This window comes from Enhydra lutris, unplaced genomic scaffold (genome assembly GCF_002288905.1).
Source record: "Enhydra lutris kenyoni isolate GAN:26980312 unplaced genomic scaffold, ASM228890v2 scaffoldscaffold49, whole genome shotgun sequence".
Taxonomy (NCBI): domain Eukaryota; kingdom Metazoa; phylum Chordata; class Mammalia; order Carnivora; family Mustelidae; genus Enhydra; species Enhydra lutris.
The window spans coordinates 14,323,498-14,345,773 of NW_019154133.1; the positions used below are offsets into that span (position 1 = coordinate 14,323,498).

Genomic DNA, 22,276 nt, shown 5'->3' on the forward strand with positions numbered 1-22,276 from the left:
TATATATATACATATGTATATCTCAGGAAGCGATTCAGATGATGCCTGGGTACATTTTAATGCTAATGAAAGAATATTTATTATCATTATATATATTATAGTATATAATATGAAGATATAATGTTATGAAGTACTAATTTCAACATAGTTATGTTGTTATGAAGATACTAATTTCAACATAGTGTTAGATCTGTGATTAGCATGAGACCTCATATCTGTGTATTTGTGAAGGGTCATTTAAGTGTCCTGTGACTTTGATTATCTCTTCAGTAGCTCCTCAGGAAAATTTAGAATGTGTTTTCTTGTTTACTCGGCCAGTAGTTCAAATTCAGCTGAAAGGGCAGGACTTTTTCTGGAGCCTATCAAGCATGATCATTGAGAATACTGACCTTGGAGTTCTAACATGGGTTAGAATTTAGGCTTTGCTAATTACTGGCCATGTAATTTTCACAAGCTTCTTAGCCTCTCTGTCCTCAGTATCCTCATTTCTGAACTGGAGATAAATAGTACTTAGTTCATCAGTTTATCATGAAGATTACATGAGTTAAAACAGGAAGCACTTAATGTAAATCCAGACACATAGTAAAAATTCAATAAAGGGTAGTGCTAATATGTTACTATTGTCACCATATCATCAACATTATCTCCATCATTATTATCAATTCCCTGAGACTTAGACTTGCAAAATTCACATCAACTATATTGAAACAATTACCTGAAGATATCACAGGTAGAAGGGATATCTTGCTAATCAAAGCGGTGGAACAGGGTATTATAGTCCCCTTAATTAAAAGAAGGTATTTTAGATGCAAAAAGAGAGCTGTAGGATAAGTGTAGATTATAATATAAAATGATCTACTCAATTGTTTACATAAAACAATTATAATAAGGGAAGAAAAATTCGAAGCCTAGAAAATGGGAGGCAATAGGAATTGTGGGTGATTATTCAGGCCTGTCTACAAGACAGAAAGCTATGAGACCCAGCACATATGAGTAATCTGTCCATTCAGGGGATGATGGTGGTCAGAGAGTTTCCTTCATTTCGGCCTGAAATACCTCTCACAACTAATGCAAATGATGAGTACATATATAGCACCTACTGTGTACCAGGTACTGTTTCAAGCTCTTTATCCACTGCCCTGACTCATTTAATTCTCAAAACAATGTCATAAAGTAGACACTACTATTACTCCCATTTTTTTCAGGTGAGGAGACTGAGGCACACAGAGGCTAAGTAACTTGTAGAAGGTCACAGCTAGTAAGTAGCAGAGTCCATATTTAAATACAACTATTCTGCCTCCCAAAGTCTCAACTACCAAAGTTCCAGGCATAACACTTCCCTTTTCATTTTGGCCAAGAGGCATTTTTTTAAAGATTTATTTTTTTTTTTTAATTTTAGAGAGAGAGAGAGAGAGAGTGTGTGTGTGTGTGTGTGTGTGTGTGTGTGTGCGTGCACACTCACGAGCCAGGGATGGGGCAGGAGAGGGAGAGAGAGAGAAAGTCCTCAGGCTGACTCCCCACTGAACATGGAGCCCCACACGGGTCTCAGTCTCACGGTCCTCGATCTAGCCCTTGAGCTGAACTCAAGAGTCAGACACTTAACTGATTGAGCCACCCAGGAGCTCCTTGCCCGAGAGGTGTTTTGATGACTAATTTTCCCTAGTGTGTTTATATGGAAAAAGAGGTAGTATAAGGAAAGATAGCAATGGTAATTTTCTGGCTGCATACTAAATGAATACACTGACCAACTGGCTTGTATGTGTCTCTCGTGCTTTTGAAATGATAATCACATTGGGACTGATTCTTAACTGCACTAATTACTATGACTTAACCAGACCTACAGAACTCAAGTGATGCCACCAGTTTATAAAGCCCGGCCATCCAGCTTTCTCAAGTGACATTTCTCTGTCTTTAATCTCTTCTTCTAAATATTAGGTTTTAATATTTAATTTTTAGTATGCAGCATATTTATGAGCAATTATCATCTGAAACACTTTATGTCAATATCTTTTTATCATTTGTTTATTTGGATTACATTATGAATCACTTAAAGGAAATCTACAGATATCAAACAGTGTAGATAACTTTCATATTAATCATCAATAAACTGTTAACTCTGACACACTTTCTGCTTGTAATTTCCAAAACGATGCTGTCTTGATTTTTCATCCTAATTAGTGAGAGTCTTTGTTAGGAATAAAACAAAAACAAAAACAAAAACTTCAACAATGAAAAATGTTACAGAGTACTATAACATGATACTGAATTTATTGAAAAGAAGGAGAAAATAAGAGCAACTAAGCAAACAAAAGATGACTTGGGAAGGAGAAACAATTCAACTTGTGCACCCTGGGGAACAAGGCACTCTCCCTAGGACAGGATCACACCCATCTAGCTCTCAAGGAGTAAGTAACATGGGACCTAGTTCTCAAACATGCATCTCTGGAAATGCCAACTAACTCTCAGTCATGCAGCCTATCTCAGCAACCCCAGCACTAAACGTTAAAGGTACATTTTACCAGAATTAGTGAAACTGTCACCAGCTAGACCCCAAGACCTGACCTTTACAGCCCACTTGCTTATATTTACCAACATCTGTCCCTCATTTTTCCTGAAGTTCTTCTTTCTAGCTTATCTCTTAACTCAGGCAAATGAAAACCAAAACCACCCCTCAAGTGATAGCGATGCCCTTAACAAGACCTCCAGGGTCCCAGAACACCCAGATGAGTTTGAGCCTAAACCCTGACTCATACCTGCTCAGAGGGACTATGGAGTGACCTCTAGAATGACAGCTACTTTACCTCATTCTAATACTAAAATCTGCCAAAGGAGGAGCACAAGCCTAATTTACATAACAGAATGTATGCATAGGCATGTTTCCTTTTTTTTTTTAAAGATTTTATTTATTTATTTGACAGAGAGAGAGAGAGAGAGTAAGAGAGGGAATACAGCAGGGGGAGTGGAAGAAGGAGAAGCAGGCTTCCCATAGAGCAGGAGCCCACTCTATCCCAGGACCTTGGGATCACGACCAGAACTGAAGGCAGACACTATTAACTGAGCCACCCAGGTGCCCCGGCATGTTTCCTTAGGGTGCATGCATGTCCTTATGCCTGCCTCTATGTTTGATCCTAATGCTCCCCTGCCTAAGTATTCATCCTAACCCTAAACAAAAGGAACCTATTAACTCTTGCTCAGGGAGTCATAGCTATGGAAGTCATTCCGTGTGATCTCCTTACTTGTGAATAAAGTTTACTTCATGTGATAATTCCACCTGGTTTATCCGTTACTCACCAGGGAGTGAACTCACATTGCTTGGGTTACAGACCCACCATCGCCTAGAGTAGATTTAAATTGGAAAAAAAAAAAAAAAATGATGACAATGTTTTTTGCAAAAACACTCTCCTTCCAAAGCAAATGTTGACCCATTTCCTATAGATAATACCCCGCCTCCAGTCCTCCAGATGGTTTTGGTCCCGAGAGAGAATTTTGTGATGTCTAGGGATACCACTAAGCTTCCACAAACAGAATCACACTGACTGACTAGATATCTAACATAAAAGATTTATGATAAGGTCATGAGGAACAGCAGCTAAACCTACTAATTTTGCCTGGGAGGAGTAGGAAACTAAAAACTGAATGAATGAACAAATGAAAGAATAAATGAATTTTAAAAAGGAAGAATAGGGACACCCGGGTAGCTCAGTCAGTTAAACACCAGACTCTTGATATCAGCTCAGGCTATGATCTCAGGGTCCTGGGATCCAAGTCAGGCTCTGTGTTCACTGCGAGTCTACTTGTGGATTCTCTATCTCCATCTCTCCCTCTTCCCTCACTACAAATAAAATCAATCAATAAATAAAATCTTAAGTAAATAAATAAAAGAATAAAATGTTGGTAATTCATTAGGTAACCATGAAGCATATCTAATAACCAGGACCTCAATCTCTTTATGTTTAAATCCCCTTTTTACATGCATAATAACATCTGATTGATTTTGTTCAAGATTCTAAGTATTTGTAAGTACTTAAATATTGTGTTTCAGTCAGATAGCAACACTGATTTGCCTTTATGTATTTTTTAGCCTCTTCAATTTGCCACTTTCTTTGTTTCTCACTTTTGTCTTTTACTTTTTTTTCTTCTTAAAGCATGTTGTTCATCTTCCAGTGTAGGCCTGAAACAACTGTCAGTGGCCGAAGAAAAACCAATTGACTACAACTGATGACAAATGTTTTCTGCTACATCTGTTTCTAAAATATTTTTTCAGATCCCTTTGTCTGTAAATGCATGCCACTGACACTCATATTCCTAGACATATTTTATTATCAAACCACTGCCAGAGAACCCAAGATTTCCTATACCTTGGGAAAATTATTCCTTACTCTCAGCATATACTGATTCATGTAATCTGTTTTGCTCAAAAAAATATTGTCAGAAGAAGAAAATTTTTCTCCTTTTCATTTCATTATCTTTAATGAAACGGCATTATAGCAAAAACTTGGAGTCTTAATGAAGCAATGACAATAAGAATATTTCAGAATTCAAACAGACAACAAAGATATAAGTCAAACCATCTACATTTCACTGATACTTCATTTCAAAATAGTCTCCCTCCAGTAAAAAGTTACAATTAGGCAGTAACAGACAGGCAGCTTATAAAATGAAAATATGTGAGACTAAATTTTCTAATATGAGTCCTATCTCTCCCCAGAGTAAATGGTCTCTCTTTGTATTTGTTCAGTATTTTAGTTACTACCTACAAGTTTTGGGGGGGGGTTTGGTTTTGTTGTTGTGGTTTTGTTTGGGTTTTTCGTTTGTTTGTTTTTGCTATGTATAAGTTTAAGTATCTTTTAACATTTTTTGTTTCCTTCAGAGTGCCCATTTCTCAAAGGTAGTTAAAGTGGCTTTGATGTCAAACCTGAGGTTAAACTCTGGGTCAGCTATGTACTGACAACTGTGTGACCTTGATCACCTGTCATTATCACCATGCATTTTACATATGAGGAAACCAAGGCCGAAAGCTGTTTGATAACATATACTAGTCTACGGCCATACCACCCTGAACGTGCCCGATCTCGTCTGATAACATATACTAGTTGATGGAAAAGTCAAAATACAAATCTAAGTCTATCTTACTCCAAAGCATGTGCTCTTTCATTTTATTTCTCAGGATCAGTTTCAATTATAGTTGAATGCTTTGAATACCCATTAACACCTCAATTATCTCTTGTTTTTGTAACATTTTTATTTTCAAAGCTATTTCTATCTGGAAGAATATTCATTAAGTGCACTTGGGTGGCTCAGTTGGATAAGTGTCTGCCTTCAGCTCAGGTCATGATCTCAGGGTCCTGGGATGGCGCCCTGAATAAAGTCTCTCTGCTCAGCAGGGAGTCTGATTCTACCTCTCCCTCTGATCCTCTCCCCACTTGTGCTCACTCCCTCTCGCTCTCTGTCTCAATAAATAAGCAAAATCTTTAGGAAAATACCTTTTAATGTACTTGTAATGCAACTGATCAACTCATATTTTTCAACAACAGGAAGAAATATGAGTTTGAACATTGTAATATAATTTTTTGGTAATTTCTCACTACATGTTTTAGAATAAAAGAGGCCATATTGGAGAATGTTTAAAAAATATGGGCTTGGAGTTAGACTTTGCATTGTTTATATATATTTTTTTAATTTTCTTCATATTATGGCATTTTTGTCATCTTAAAAACCTTTCAGGCTGGGGAGAGCGGCCCAACTCTGGGCTAGCCCGTTCATTTCCAGGTAACAAAGAGCTCAGCCTCTCAGCTGAAGCTTGCTTTTGATATGCAAACTAACCAGTCGGGAGCCGGACCTTCTCAGTCTGGCACGTACCCCCAGGAGGCAGTATGCCTCTGCCTTAATCATCCAAAGGCCAGCTACCAGTCATCTAAGGACCCTCAGTATAACTCAGAGCCCAAGGAAATTATTGAAACTGGCCGATCCTAAACCGTTCACATGGCCCTGCCTTGACTTCTCCTTGGAAACCTCCATAAATATTCTAGCCTTAGTTTTCCCTTTGCTCTTCCTTTCTGCCTCCTCTCCACCCTAAGGCATCCATCCCCATGTGGCCCCGTGTGGTCTGCCTGCCTCTAGTCTTGAGGACTTGTGTGTATAATCATCTTTGTTTTCCTGAGCCTCCCCTGTGTCTGCACCTGTGGCCACATCCGACCCACCATCTCATAAAAGAACACCGAACAGACTTCTATGGATTTGAATCCTGGTTCTAGTAGATTTTAAGCCTCATCTGCCTCAGACATACAATCAACAATACTAATAGACCTTTATTGTAGGGTTGTTGTGACGTTCCCTGAGAATGTCAAGCACTTAGCACACTGCCTTGCCAAGGAGTAAGTACTCAGTAAATATTAACTGTATTGTTCTTGATTATGCTGGGAAATATCTCAGAGATAATCCATATTTCCCTTTCTTTCTTTTTACATTTTAAAGGTAAGCAATGGGGGCGCCTGGGTGGCTCAGTGGGTTAAACCCTCTGCCTTCGGCTCAGGTCATGATCTCGGGGTCCTGGGATCGAGCCCCACGTCGGGCTCTCTGCTCAGCAGGGAGTCTTCTTCCCTCTCTCTCTCTGCCAGCCTCTCTGTCTACCTGTGATCTCTCTCTGTCAAATAAATAAATAATCTTTAAAGGTAAGCAATGACTAGCCAAAAAAACTAAATTGATTTTTTCTCATTAATCTTAGGTCTTAGTCTCTAATATCTCCCATTTCATCATTCTGCTCCTTATGAAGAATTAAGAGATTCAAAGTGATATATGTGTATTGGTCAGAATTTAATATTTTAACAGATTTTAAATTCTAATATTAAAAACAAAAAGGAAGGAATACAGATTAAAAAAAAAACAAACCCCAACTTGGATGCTATTGTTGACAGTTTAATATATTTAAATTTTTACTAGATGACACATATTCATTACCAAACTCAAAGAAAAATTAACATAACATAAGCTGCCTAGCCCTGGTTTAAAACAATATATACTATTCCCTTGTGTCATAAGACGTATGTAGAACATTTAATACCCAACACTGATGAATTTGATTTTTGTTGTACGTGAATTATATAAAAACAACTGACAGAAAGTTAGGGTGGGGGTTTTTTTTAGGTTTTTTTTTTTTTTAATGAAGTTTTTCCTCCAGCCAAAGCTTTGAGATCCAATTATATTAATGAACTCTTGACTGTGTGATAATCCTACATGTAAGTTGATATATATATTCTAAAAAGAATAAGCTTTATATTTTAACAAGAAACCTCCACAAGCTTTCATGCTGTTAATTCCCAAGACCATGTTTCAGGCCCAGACCAGTCTTCTATACTCTTTTTGGTTCCTGGAAGAGGCATGAGACCCATCTGCTCTCTTTTCTTCATATTGCTAATAGTCACAACTTCTCTTTCTCCCTTTTAGTTGTTCCCAGTCAGTAGTTATAGGAGAGTGTTTGATTTCCTCCAACTCACTCCTTCCTTACTGCTTCTAAGAAGAAAAGAAACAAGCTCTTTTATTTTACTACTAGTTGCCACCAGTTGTAAGAAATTAAAAAAAAAAAAAAAGAAGAAAAAAAGAAAAAACTGGAGAGAAACACAGCCTAAAAAAAATAATAACATCTAACCACTTCTTTTCAGCATTGTATTAGAAGTTCTAGCAGCATAATTAGAAAAGAAAATGAGAGAAAAGTTATCCTAATCGGAAAACAAGGAACAAAAACTATATTTGTAGATGACAGATCTTATACGTGTAGAATCTCAAGAAATCCACTTTAAAAAAAAATCTATGAAATAAATTAATTAATTTATCAGCTAGATTGCAAGATTGAGGCTCAACAAACAGAAACCAATTGTATTTCCATATATTTTCAATAAACAACTCAAAAAGGGAATGAATACAACAATTATAACAGCATCAAAAAGAGTAAAACATAAATATATTTAATTTAAAAAAGTGTAAAACTTATATTCTGAGAATTGTAAAAAATTTTCGAAGAAATTAAAGATGGACTAAATAAAATGAAAGATATCTTGTCTTCATAAATCAGAAGACCTAATATTGTTAAAATAGTAATCCTCCTCAACTGATCTCCAGATTTAGGACAATTCCCATCAGTATTCCAACTGGCTTCTTTTTAACAATTGGCATGCTGATCTTAAAATTCGTATGGAAATGCAAGAAACCTAGAATAACAAAAACAGTCTTGAAAAAAAAGAAGAGCAACCTGGGAAGGTACACTTTATGAATTCAAAACTTACTACGAAGCTCTGCAACAGTCAAAACAGTGTGAAAGGGGCTCCTGCGTGTCTCAGTCTGTTAAGCATCCAAGTCTTGATTTCAGCTCAGGTCCTGATCTCAGGATCTGAGGTTGACACCCATGTTGGGTTCTATACTAAGCATGGAGCCTGCTTAAGACTTTCCCCCTCCACTTGTGCTTTTTTTCTTCTAATAGAAGAAGAAGAAGGAGGAGGAGGAGGAGGAGGAGGAGGAGAAAGAGGGGGAGGAGGAGGAGGAGGAGAAGGAGAAGGAGAAATTAATTTTAAAAAACTTATAAGAAGTGGCACCTGGGTGGCTCAGTTGGTTAAGTATCTGTCTTAGGCTCAGGTCATGATCTCGGGGTACTGGGATTGAGCCCCAGGTCCAGCACCCTGCTCAAAGGGGAGTCTGTTTCTCCTTCTCCCTCTGCCCTTCCTCTCACTTATACTCTCTTGTGCACACACTCTCTCTTTCTCAAATAAATAAAATCTTTAAAAAATTTTTATAAGAAGAAAAGGTATTCATCTTCATGACATTGGATTAAGTAATGATTTTTCAGATATGACACTAAAAGCACAAAGAAAAATAGGTAAATTATATGTCATCAAAAACACTTTTTTGAAGCAAAGACCACCTAGAAATTTAAAAGACAACCCATGGAATGGGAGAAAATATTTTCAAGTCATATAGCTGATAAGGGACATGTATCTAGACTATATAAAGAACTCTTAAAACTCAACAGTAAAAATGACAAATAGGCAATAATAAAAATGACATTGAGTTTGACAAAAATGACAAACTCAATGACCAAAATGACAAATGGTAAATAACAGTTAAAAAATGGTAAGAGGAGCTAAACAGACATTTCTCCAAAGCAGATATACAAAGGCAAATAAGCAAATGAAGAGATAACTAACATGATTATTTGAGAAAAATAGATCAAAACTGTAGTGAGATACCACTTAACCAAAAGCATGGCTATATTAAAACTACAAAGATAGATAATAACAAGTGTTGGCCAACATGTATAAAAACTGGAATCCTCACACATTGCTGGTGTGTACTTAAATGATAATGCCAATTTACAAAACAGTCTTAGACGTTTAAATGCTGAATTATACTACCCAGTAATTATATGTTTAGGTATATACTCAAGAGAAATGAAAACATATGACTACACAAAAACTTATACATGAAGGTTCATAACAGCAACATTCATAATAGCCAAAAAGCCAAAATAATCCAAATACTCAAATATCCACTATCCAATAAAAGACTAAATTGAATGAGGTGTGACCATACCATATAATATGATGTGGTGATAAAAATAAATGTAGTACTGGGCACCTGGGTGGCTCAGTTGTTTAAGCAACTGCCTTTGGCTTGGGTCATGATCCTGGAGTCCTGAGATTGAGTCCTGCATCAGGCTCCATGCTCAGGGGGGAGTCTGCTTCTCCCTCTGACCCTCCCCCCTCTCATGCTCTCTTTCCCTCTCTTAAATAAATAAATAAAATCTATTTAAAAATGTAGTACTGATACAAGCTACAACTTGGATGAACCTTGAAAACATTGTTCTACATGAAAGAAATCGATCATAAAACACCATATAGTTTATGCTTCTACTTGGGGTTTCTCTTAGGAGTGATGAAAATGTCCCAAAATTTATTGTGCTGATGGTTGTACAACTTTGTGACCATTCAACTATATGCTTTAAACAGGTAAATTTTTTGGTGTGTGGATTATAATTCAGTAAAGATGTTATTTAAGAAATAGCAATAACTATTAAATTTTGTTGGCTTCACAGTCCTCAGACTCCTGCTGAGTTTTTGTTTTTTTAATTGTAACAGAAAAAAATGTTGCTATAACACAGACAACACCATTATAAACAGATGGTTAAAAAGGAGCCTTTATTTGATGGACAACATGATGGGCTAAAGACAGAAGTTTAAAAGCAAAAGGAAGTTAAATGACTTTGAGTGAGTTTAAAACCATGGCATATGTGTGGATTCAGGAAATGGGAGACACTTGGTGAGGCCAGACAGAGGCGAAGATGTAGCATAGAAAGAAAGCAGAGTTACAGAGGGAGTGAGTTGATTTGAATTTTGGTGAAATAAATGAGAATACGAGAATATTTCCTACTTAATAAAGCCACCATTCTCTCTCTCTTGCCATATCCTGGACCTGTTTTAAAGGTCTGGTCTGCAAGGTAGATACTGGGCCAAATAGAAGCCAATTACATCTGCAATGCTGGTGTGGCTTTCATTTTTGAGAGAAGCCCTTTTTGGTCTCTGTCTTGAGGTTAAGAATTACATTTTTTTTTAAATTTCTTTCTGAGTCTCTACATTTCAGCTCTTAGCTTTAATGCCACAAATACTCTGCAGCTTGTCTTTCTTTTTCACAAATGTGAAGCTTTTGAGAATTACCCCTGATGATACATGTCTATAGTACATTGATTTTCACTGCTCTGTGCATTCCATTAAACAAATACGGCACAATTCATTTATCCACTCTCCTGTTCCAAGTTTTGACTAATGCAAACAACATTGCAATAAAACTCTCATCCATATCTGATTTTTCCCATGGCCTAGAGCTTCCCCAACATATAAACCTAGCAAAGGAATTGCTCTGTCATAAGGACGCACACATTCAAATTCATGGGATGTTGTCACATTGCTCTCCAGAGTGGTTCTATAAATTTATAATTCTTCCCACGACTTTTGAGACTTCCCTTTGCCTGAATCCTCACTCATCCTGCAGGGCTAGCACTATAAAGATGGGGCTCTCAGTCCCAATTCTCTCTCTCCATGTACTGCTATTAACGTCGAGCCCCTGTGTTATCAAATGTGATAAACACCTCACTGGCCCCGCCCCCCACCCCCACCCCGGGCAGACACTGTGTCAGCTCCGCAGTTCACTGTTCTGATTTCCAGTCTCTTCATTTCTGACCCAAGGCAATTTCCCTACCTTTCTGGGCAGTTCAGCCATGCATTTATAAGGATGTTAGTTATAATTTATTGAGCAATTCTTGGTGTTTGTAGCTGGAAGGTTTTCAAGTTATCTGCACCATCAGACTTTTATATGCTTGACAACAATTTCAGCACCTGAGCAATCTTTAAACTTTAAGCTGCCCAGATGTTGGACATCTTAAAGAAAATAAGTGAAATCAAGTTAGCAGCTACGATGAGCCATCAAATTCTCTCTTTGCCTGTATTCACTAGTCACCACACCGCAGGGCAGAATGATAATAAACACTAGGGACTCTACAGATGGTCTGAGTTTGATTCCCAACGCTGTTGCTCCCTAACTGTGTGACCTGGGGCAATTTATTTCATCTTTCCCGGCCCTGGTTTCTTCATCTGTAAGGTAAATCATAGAACCTACCCAGAAGAGTTCGTGTAAGAATCCAATAAGTTAATATTTATGAAAATGTTTAGAACTATATCTGACATACAGCTTATATCATGTCATCATATGATAAATAAGATTGGAGTAATAAATATAATAAATAATAAATATAAGAAATTCATATTTGTATTGTATGAATATTCAAGTAATGATTTTTCCTTCAATCCCCAGCAGGACCATCTAACGTTGGCAACATCATAGTTCTTCAAGTTTAATGATTCTAGTATTAAATAACTTTTACCTAAGAGAATCTCTGTGCCCCAGAATACAAACAAAATCGTTGTGGTCCGTTGTGCCCCAGACACAGGGAAAACGTTGCCTGCACAACCAAGGGGTCATATGGGTTAGGATTAAGGATGATAAGAGATGGTATGATGGAGAAGGAAATAAACAAGAGAAGAAGGAGAAAAGAAATACAGATACGTTCTTCCTCCCAACCTGGGACCAGGTCAGAGTGCTGGCAGGATGTTCCCTCAGGGACCGTCTTCCCTCCCTGCTGGCCCCCCAGTCTCTTCCTGCTTCAGACACACAACTTCTTGCCTGCTCCCCACATGGGCCCTTCAGCTTGCTTAGGTTCAAAGAGGAGGGAGATCTGAGCAAAACAGGGTAAAAATCTTTCTCTTAGTCTAGACAGTCTGCACGTCTGAGGGTGTTTGGGCTGTGAGAAATGGCATCTCAAGGATCTGTCCCTGTGCTGGAATGGAACTTTAGGAAAAAAATCCATGAGGCACTACCTATGCCGCTATTACGTAGTGTGTTGTTATTACCGTCCTTTTACACCATACACACACCACAATATTTTGTTCTTAGTAGATACAAAATACACTTTAAGTTGGATTGAGGCTCACCATATAGCCCCTACAACAGACCCGGTAATAACGTCCCACAAGGACATGGATTTGAATAAAACTTGACAACCAGTGATCTCCCTTCCTCTACATGATGTCTGTTCTCCACAACGCAGGCCAAAGTCAGTTCTCTTCTGGAGGGGAGTGATGAGAGGTGATTTCCTCATGACTACTGTGGACTTTCTCCTGCCTGGAAAGGTACGAATTCTGTTAGAAATACAGAGTTAATTTCTTATGCAGCTAATAAAAATCATTGTGTTCTTTTTTCACACCTTAACTGGTAGACTGACTGGACAAGTTTGTTTGCAATCCCACATTTTACTTGACTAAACTTTTTTTTTTTTAAAGATTTTATTTATTTATTTGATAAAGAGAGAGAGAGAGCACAAGTAGGTAAAACGAGCAGGAAGCCTGATGCCGGACTCAATCCCAGGATCCTGGGATCATGACCTGAGTCAAAGGCAGCTGCTTAAACAACTGAGCCACCCAAGTGGCCTTTGACTAAACTTTTCCACCTCACTTAATGCTTTTACAGGGGAGTAGGGGATTACTATTTTATTTAAAACATGAAGAGAAAAAAAATCTCTTACCAAAATAGGGTTAATCTATATGGCGGACACATCAATAACTAATTCTATAGCTTGCCTACCACATACCATTCACAATTCAGACAGAGATGTAAGGTTAACCGACGGTTGATTTCTAAAATAAAAGAATTTTAATTATTTTTAATTTTTAAGATAAAATAATGTTCTAGTTAATGAACTAGATGGCAGGAATCCTTTCAATTGTATACATATATCAAAGCATCACGATTTACATTTTAAATACCTTCTAATTTTATCTGCCACTTATACCTCAATAAAGCTGGGAGGAAAAGAACCTGGAAATACAATATTCCTGTATGTATATTTTTTGAGCTACAGGAATAAATTTTTTCAAGAAATAGTATTATCTGAATGATACAATTTAACACCACTGCATATTAAATTTTATTTTCTTATTTATTTACTGAAAAGTCAAATCACTTTATAATGAAAAAAATGTATCTTCTGGTCTCCTCACCCCCATCTATGTTTTCCAGAGGAAAGATATTCGACTCATTTTCTTCTGTTATTTACCATCATATTCCTAAATTATAGCACATATTGCTTTTTTGACTCAATACTAATATCTGCTGACTTCATACTATGAAAGATGAGGATTTAATTTCCTAATATACTCTTTCTCTATTCACCTAATGAAATTATATACCATGTTAGGTTAATATTCAATTTGACATTAATATTGTCATATAATAATCACAGCTGAACCATGTACTCATTAACGAAGGAAGCATTTCCTTACATAACTTTCTTTCCCTAGCTTAAATCAATGCCTCTTACATGTTTAATCCATTTCTTATGAACCTTGCACAGATTCATGCCTAAACTCCTTCCCATTAGTGTGACTAAAGCTCCCCAGAACATGTTCATAAACAAAAGGTGAATGTGACTGTTTTGTTTCTTAGAACAATCCTTCCAGAATCCCTTGATGTTCCTGCTCTTAACTGAGTGAGTTTGCTTCCTGTACCAACTTCCCTGCCATGATTCTAGGATTTCCCTTTACCATCATGTCAGAAATTAACTTCACCTGGCTCTCCAGTTGGGTTTTCTGTTTCCCAAATTCCTTATCTTTTCTAAAAATTCATTTTACTCGAGCATCACCCAGTAGGTTCCTGAGAAAGTATGCATGAAGATCAATGTTTTGAATCTTTTAAAATGTTTTAGTCTAATCTCACCCCTTGACTATTTTACCATAAAATACTAGATTGGAAAGAATTCTCTCAGAATTAGGAAAGCACAATTCCATCATCTTCCGACAACAGTGTTGCAAATAAGAGTCAAATGCCATTGTGGTCCCCAGCTTTGTTGACAACTTCTGCTGCCCTCCTCAGCTCACCCCACACGCCAGTCCCTCCCTTGCACTATGCGTGGAAGTTTTCCAAATCCTATCTTTATCCCTAGTATTCTGAAATGTCTTGGTATTGGTCATTTTTTTCCCCCTAGTCACTGCGCTAAGCACTTAGCCATTCAGTTGAGGAAAGCATGTTCTTTTCAAACTGTTGTTGGAAATATTTGTCTATTATCTTCTCCCCTTCCTCCTCACCCCTCCTCCTCCTCCTTTTTCTTTGATAATTTCCTTTGTCACAAGTTTTCAATTCTCACTGCCTAGAATACCACTTAGTTAATGTTGCCTAATTCTCTTAATTTTCTCATCTTTGTTCTTCTATTTCTCTATCTTTTTGTCTTTTGGGGAGGTTACCTGAATCTATACTTCCTATCCTCCTGTTGATTTTGTATGTATTTAGGAGATAGGATCTACTATGTAAGAGATTGTTGCTATCTGAATACTCTTTGTTTAGAACATCTTTTTTTTTTTTTAATTTAACGCTGTTTTCTTTCTTTCCTGAAAGAAAAATGAATTTGCTTTTAATCTGACTTATTGCTCCCATGCTTCATCTATCAGTGTATTTGCTATTGTTTATAGGTAGACATGTCCTATACTAATTGTAAAGGATCTTTGTACTTCCCTCAATGAATTCAATCCTCTATTTTAGTCCTGTGTATTAATCTGAATAGTGGCTGCCTATTTTCATTTTCAAGGCAGATGGCAAACTTTCCTATAGATCTCATGAGATTTCACCTTGTCCAGGACTTTGTTTTTTAAGGTTGAGGTAATGAAATGTTGTGTAGCTCAACAGTGAAATTCCACAGGCAATGGGATATGGCCTCAGATGCTCTCATGTCCTCTGCCTTCCCTTTAGGCTGGGGGAATTTTGTACCTGCCACAGTGGAAAACAGAAACTGCTCTAAAACCTGAAAACAAACTGTTTTAAACCCAAATCCCAGAGCGTTTCAGTAGGTTTTTCTCTGGGCATTTTTGAAGCATTTTGAAGAAAGTACTAAATGCCCAGTCATGTAGTGGCCCATGATGCCAAGTCAGCTACCTCTTTGGAACAGATCTAAAGAAAAGCTCTGCTTCCTCATACGATCTTTTTCAATCCCATCACATGAGGTTCACATCTTTTGCTAAGTAGGGTGAAAAGCCTTTGGCCAGTTTAAATAGTGCAAACTGCACTTTTGCTAATGCTAGTTTTCTTGTTTTTTTTGTGCTGACATTTCCAGCATTGGGAAGTACCAATACTGCATTCTTTGCATTCTTTGCATTCATTACCAGAGAGTTCCTCTTTCTCCACCTTCTTCTGAAGGATAATCAACACCTGAAATGGATGTTTCAGAACACAAACTGCTGCAGAAAGGCCCTCTGTATTCACCCAGAGAGTAGGTGCATTATGCCAGATGTGTCGCATCAGAGGTGATGCCCTGGGAGAGCATTTCTGGTCCTTGTAAGTAGTAGAGCCTGGCCTGTCTCAGTCCACAGATACAGCTCATTCTGTAAGCAAGCTGGATTAAGGTTATAGTTTTTCTTCTTGGAGGCCATCCTTTTTCCAAATGGCATATCAGTTCCAATAATATCTACAGAGCCAGGTCTCAGTGGTGACTTGCAGATAGATATCCCATTGAACAGCATCTATGGACAAGCCCCAGGACAGTTTGCCTCTTTAATTTGGCCCTTGGCCAATCCAGAAGAGATATTACTTGCTGCCTTATTCACAGCCAATGTATTATTATCACCAACTTCTGTAGCCCCCTCTTTTGGTATTGCCTCTGTTCCATACATGCCATCAACTATCATTATCGGTATGTTGAGGAACACAGAGACTTAGTGTCCTGTAGGCGAGAGCAAATCTGAGTTATAGGTCCAAATGGTGAGATGTTTCTTTGGTGGAGACTCTCTTCTGTCAATGCAATGCCCTCAGTGATTTGATTATCAGGGATTTTCAAATGAGCCTCCATATCAAAGTTGGTCATGTCAACTTTCCACTTAAATTAATCCTGAACACCATCTCTAAAATTTCTGGCAGCCTGAGTTGAGGTGCTGCTGTGTTTCTCTCCTGCCTTTTTGCTTATGAATCTAAACTTTAACACTTGAGGATCAATTTCTCCTTTTGAGCTTTTGTCAGTCTCATCTTTGCAAGATGCCAAGCCAGAACCTACTAACGTGGTATTTCTTTGATAGCTGGATTTTCACCAGTCGAAGACATGTGAATCTAAGCCAGTGTTAGCAAACTCATTAACATCTTTGTCTTCTTTTTGTCTCTTCATCCATTATCAATTTTACCTTTACTTGAATTCTCATTTATCTTTTTGTAGTTTTGTCTTTGAAACTGGTGTTAATTTTCCATATTCTTCATGGAAGTTTCCAGCAAATTCTTCAAAATCCTTTAGAACTTCTGTTTCCTTGAACTGCTAATCTTCAAACTCCTGAACAACCACAAATAAGCTATCAACTGGTTCCAGACAAGAGACCTGAGCCAGGCTTTTTCACCAAAACGTTAAAATATATCTCATTTCATTTCTGTATTTTGCATGATGAGCGCAATTTCTCTTTCACTTCATCTGCACAAAACCAGTAGGTACAGTGGCTCCACTCATGACCTGGAGATGCTCAGACTCATTTCTGAGGCTATTTTCTGTCCTGAAGGTTCACATCCAAGAGTTGGTCAGCGGTTTCTTGAACATCAGGCCTGTTGTCAGTTCTTCCAAGATCCCTAACTTTACTGCTAACATAGACCCTTCCAGCTCCAGCCCCACAGGCCCAGCGCACCCCAATGCTATGCTTTCTCTTCTCTCTCAAGATGTTGGGTATAGAACTTTTTCAAAATATTTATTAGCAAAATATTGAAACAGAGAGAAACTGAAAGAATTTTAGAGTGAATGCCAATATACCCATCACCTAGATTCTAACATCAACATTTTACTGTACTTGCTTTTTTCACGTATTTATTCCTACATGGATACATTGCATGTTTTTATGCATTTTAAAATAACTTGCAGATGAACGTATGTCCCCCTAGGTACTTCAGCCTTCCTGTTATTAACCAGAGTTCAGTATTTGTTTTTTTTCTTTTGATGTAAAATTTATATACAATGTAATGCACAAATTTTTCTGAGTTTTAAAAAGTGCCCAAAATATGTCATTATAGAACATCACTATCGCCCCAGAAAATTCCTGCATGCCCTTTCCAGTTACTGATACTAATCCCACCCCAAGAAAACCACTGTTCAAATGTTCTTCTATCACTGACTGATTTTGACTGTTTTAAAACTTCATAAAAATTAAATAATATAGTATGCACAATTTTTGTTTGACTTTTTTTTGCTCAACATGTTTTCGAGATTATTAGTTGATTCTTTTTATTGCTGAGTAGTATTCCATTTTATGAATATGCCCTGTCTTGTTTATCCATTCTCCTATTTTAGGATCTCTGGGATATTTTCGACTTTGAACTCTCATGAATAAAGCTGATTTGAATATTTCTGTACAAGTCTTTTTATGTGTATATGTGCTTTTATTTCTCCTAAGTAAACACCTAGAGATGGAATTACTGGAACATTGGTTAATGTGTATTTCATTTTACAAGGACATGTTAGATCTTTTGCTATAATAGTTGTCACATTTGACATTCCCAACAACAATATATGAGATTTTCAGTTGCTGTACATCCTTACCAAAATTTGGTATTGATAATCTTCCTAATTTTATTCATTCTGACATGTGTGGAGTGGTGTGTCTATGTAGTCTTAATTTGCATTACCCAACTGACTAATAATAGTGACCAAATTTTCATAAGCCTGTTGATGCATCTATTCAATTCAAGCTATTTTGTTTTTATTAGTGGATTGTGGGAGTTCTTTATATACTTTGCATCCCAGTCCTTTGTCATGCTCGTGTTTTGTAATACATATTTTCTTCAAATCTGTGGCATGTCTCTTCAATGTATTTTTATTTATTTATTTATTTATTCTTAAAGATTTTATTTATTCATTCATTCATTTATTTTAGAGAGAGAGCACAAGCAGGAGGAGGAACAGAGGGAGAGGAGCAGAAAGGGAGGGAGAGGAAGGGAGAAAGAATCTCAAGATTTGACACTGAGCACAGAGCCTGACATGGGCTCAATCTCATGACCTTGGGATCATGACCCTTGAGATCATGACCTACTTGCTGAAACCAAGAGTGGGACATTTAACTGACTGAGCCACACAGTGGCTTATTAACAGTTTCTTAATAGTGCCTTTTTAAAAGTGGTTTTTAATTCTGATAAGTTGAACTGATCTTTTCTATTATGGTGATTGCTTTACAGTTCAGAACTCTGCTTTTCACAAATCACAAAGATACTATCTTATGTTTCCTTGTAAAAGTTTTATGGTTTTATGCTTCATTATTACTCAGTTTAAAATATTTTATAATTTTTTTGATGATTTCATCACTAAGGAAATGAGAACGGTTTTCTGTAATATCAGTGATTTTCTAAGATGTCATGTTGTTATTGATTTCCAATTAAGTCTTTTATGTTCAGAAAACATATGCTCTCAATCCTTTTTTTTTTTTTTAAAAACATTTTATTTATTTATTTGAGAGAAGAGAGAGACAGTGAGAGAGAGCATGAGCGAGGAGAAGGTCAGAGGGAGAAGCAGACTCCCCGTGGAGCTGGGAGCCCGATGCGGGACTTGATCCCGAGACTCCAGGATCATGACCTGAGCTGAAGGCAGTCGCTCAACCAACTGAGCCACCCAGGTGCCCACTCTCAATCCTTTTAAATGTATTTCAGCCTTGTTGGAAAGTCCAGCATATGATCTATCTCAGTGAACATATCAGGTACACTTGAAAAGAATATGTATTATGCAACTAGTTATTTAGTGTAATGTTCTATAGAAATCATTTAGGTCAAGATATTGATAGTTTGTTCAGATCCATATCTCTCTCTTTTTTTAAAAATATTTATTTATTTATTTGAGAGAGAGAATAAGAGAACAGAAGGAGGAGCAGGGGGAGAGGAAGAGAGAGAGTTCTCAAGCAGACTCCGAGCTGAGCATGGAATCAGACTTGGGGCTCAATCCCAGGACCTTGAGATCATGTCCTGACCTGGCTCCTTACAACTGAGCCATCCAGCCACCCCAGATCCATCTATATTTTTATTTTCATTAGTTTGATCAATTGCTGAAAAATAATGTTAAAAATCTTCAACTATGATTATAGAATTGTTTATTTCTCCCCTTGATTCTGTCATTATCTCATGAATTTTGAAGCTGTTATGAGAGGAGAAAACATATATGAATACTACGTCTTCCTGATGATTCTTCCTGACTCTCTTGACATTGTGAAAAGTCTCTCTTTATTTCCAGCGCTCTTAATTCCTTCACAAAGCCAAAATTTCAATGTGGTGTCATTTGCCTTCAGCCTGAAGAATTCCCATTAACATCTCTCAAAGGGCATGTCGCTGGTGATGAATTATTTTTCTTAGCTACCGTTGCCTTTCTTTAGCCTTCTTCATTTTTGCTGGATATAGAATTTTGAGTTGTCATATTTTTTTCTGTTCTTTTAGAACTCTTAAATATGTGTTCTGTGTTATCTTGTTCACTTATATACAATGTATTGTTTTCTCTGGATGCTTTCAAGATTTTCTCTTTATATTTGATATTCAGTAATTTTATTATGGTGAACTGAAGTTTGGTTTTGTTTTTGTTTTTCACATTTGGCATTCCCTTATTTTTCAAAAGCAGCCTATTGAGGTATAATTGACCTAAAATAAATCAGTGCATATACAAGTATACATTTGGGTGCATTTTGACATACATACATACTACAGAAACCATCACACAATAAAAATAATGAACACGTCTGTTACCCCAGAAGGTCTCCTTCTGCCTCTGTAATTTCTCCCACCTTTCATCCCATTCACAGGCTCACTAATCTCCTTCCTGATACTATACATTACTTTGTATTTCCTAGAATTTTGTATACTTTTTTTTTTTTTTTGAGAGAAAGAGAGAGAGAGAACATGAATGGGGGCATGGGGGTAAGCCAGAGGGAGAGGGAGAAAAAGAATCCTAAATAGGCTCCCTGCATAATGCAGAGCCCAACATGGGGCTCCATCTCATGACCCTGAGATCATGACCTGAACTAAAATTCAGAGTCAGACACTTAACTGACTGAGCCACCTACGTGCCCCTGTATTGTCTAGCTCTTTTAGTCAGCATACCTATGTTGAGATTCAAATGCTATTGTGTGTTATCGAAAGTTCAGTAATTTTCATTACTGAGCACTAATCTACCATAATGATACAGCACAATATGTTTATCCATTCACCTCTTAATGGACATTTAGATTGTTTCCATTTGGGTGCCATTACAAATAATGCTGCCATGAACATTCACATACAATCTTTTCATCTCTCTTCAGTAAATACCTAGGACTAGAATGGCTGGGTCACATGGCAGGTGCATGTTTAACTTTTTAAGAAACTACTAAGCTATTGGTATTTTCCAAACAGGTTTTGTATCTCACATTCTCGCCAGAGTGATTGAAAGGTCCATTTGCTCCATATCCTTACCAACATTTGATTTGGTTGGTCTTTCCTCATTTTAGTAATTAAAAAAAAAATCTAATGGTATAGAACTTAATAGGTCTATAAAATTTTATCATCAGTGTAATTGTGTGTATTAAAATTGATTTAAATAACTTAAAAATCTGATTACAAAACTAATGTGTTTTGTAGAAAATTTCTAAAATGTGGAGCTATGCAAAAAATAACATAAAAACATCTGTTATTGTGTTAGTCATAACGCTTGTTAACAGTTTAGACTTTATTTCAATACTTACATATACTTGTTTTATTTTATTATTTCATTTTATTTTATTTTATTTTATTTTAGAGAGGGAGAGAGAGAGTGAGAGTAAGAGGGAGAAGGTGCCAAGGGAGGGAGAAACAGAATCTTAAACAGGCTCCACACCAAGCACAGAGCCTAATAGGGGGCTTGATCTTACAACCCTGAGGTCATGAGCTAGCCAAAATCAAGAGTTGGATGCTTAACTGAGTGAGCCACCCAGGCACCTCTCATATACTTGTTTTTAAAAAATGGATTCTGATTCACACACTGTTTTCTAATCCACTTTTTTTTTCTTGATACTGAATCATCAGTTTCTGAAGTCATTAAAGATCTTTCTACAATGTATCAATTTTAGTGACTATAAAGATTTTCATCAAATGCAATGCCATACTTAATGTCTGCTATCTAGTGTGGGACGCTTAGGTTCTTTCTAGGTTTTTACTTTTTTAAAAACCTGGTAAGATAAAATACATATAACAGGAAATGTAAAATTTTAACTACTTTTAACTGTACAATTTAGTAATATTAAATACATTCACATTGTTGTATAATCAATCTCTATAACTTTTTCATCTTGCAAAACTGCAATCTATACTTATTAACAACTCCCCATTTCCTACTCCCTAACCCTTGGCTACCACCATAATACTTGCTGATTTTTTTTATGAATCATGTTTTTGGGGTCATATCTAAAAATATTTACCTAACTGAAGATTACAAAGATTTTCTCACAGATCTTTCCTTGAGGTTTTGTAGTGTTCGATTTTACATTTGGGTCTATGACATATTTTGAGTTAATTTTTCAATATGGTGGAAAGATATGGGTAAAAGTTCATTTTTATGTGTTGATATCCACCTGCTCCATTACCATGTTAAAAGTTTATCTTTTGTCCATTGAATTGCTTTTTCATTTTTGTTGAAGTAAGTTATCCATTTATGTATGGGTATATTTCTAGACTCTTCAATCTATTC

General features: G+C 36.8%; 1 pseudogene; it reads right to left on the reverse strand.

The window, feature by feature from the left end:
• LOC111156794 overlaps window positions 1–22,276 on the reverse strand; it is a 79,908-nt pseudogene that overhangs the window by 3,947 nt on the left and 53,685 nt on the right.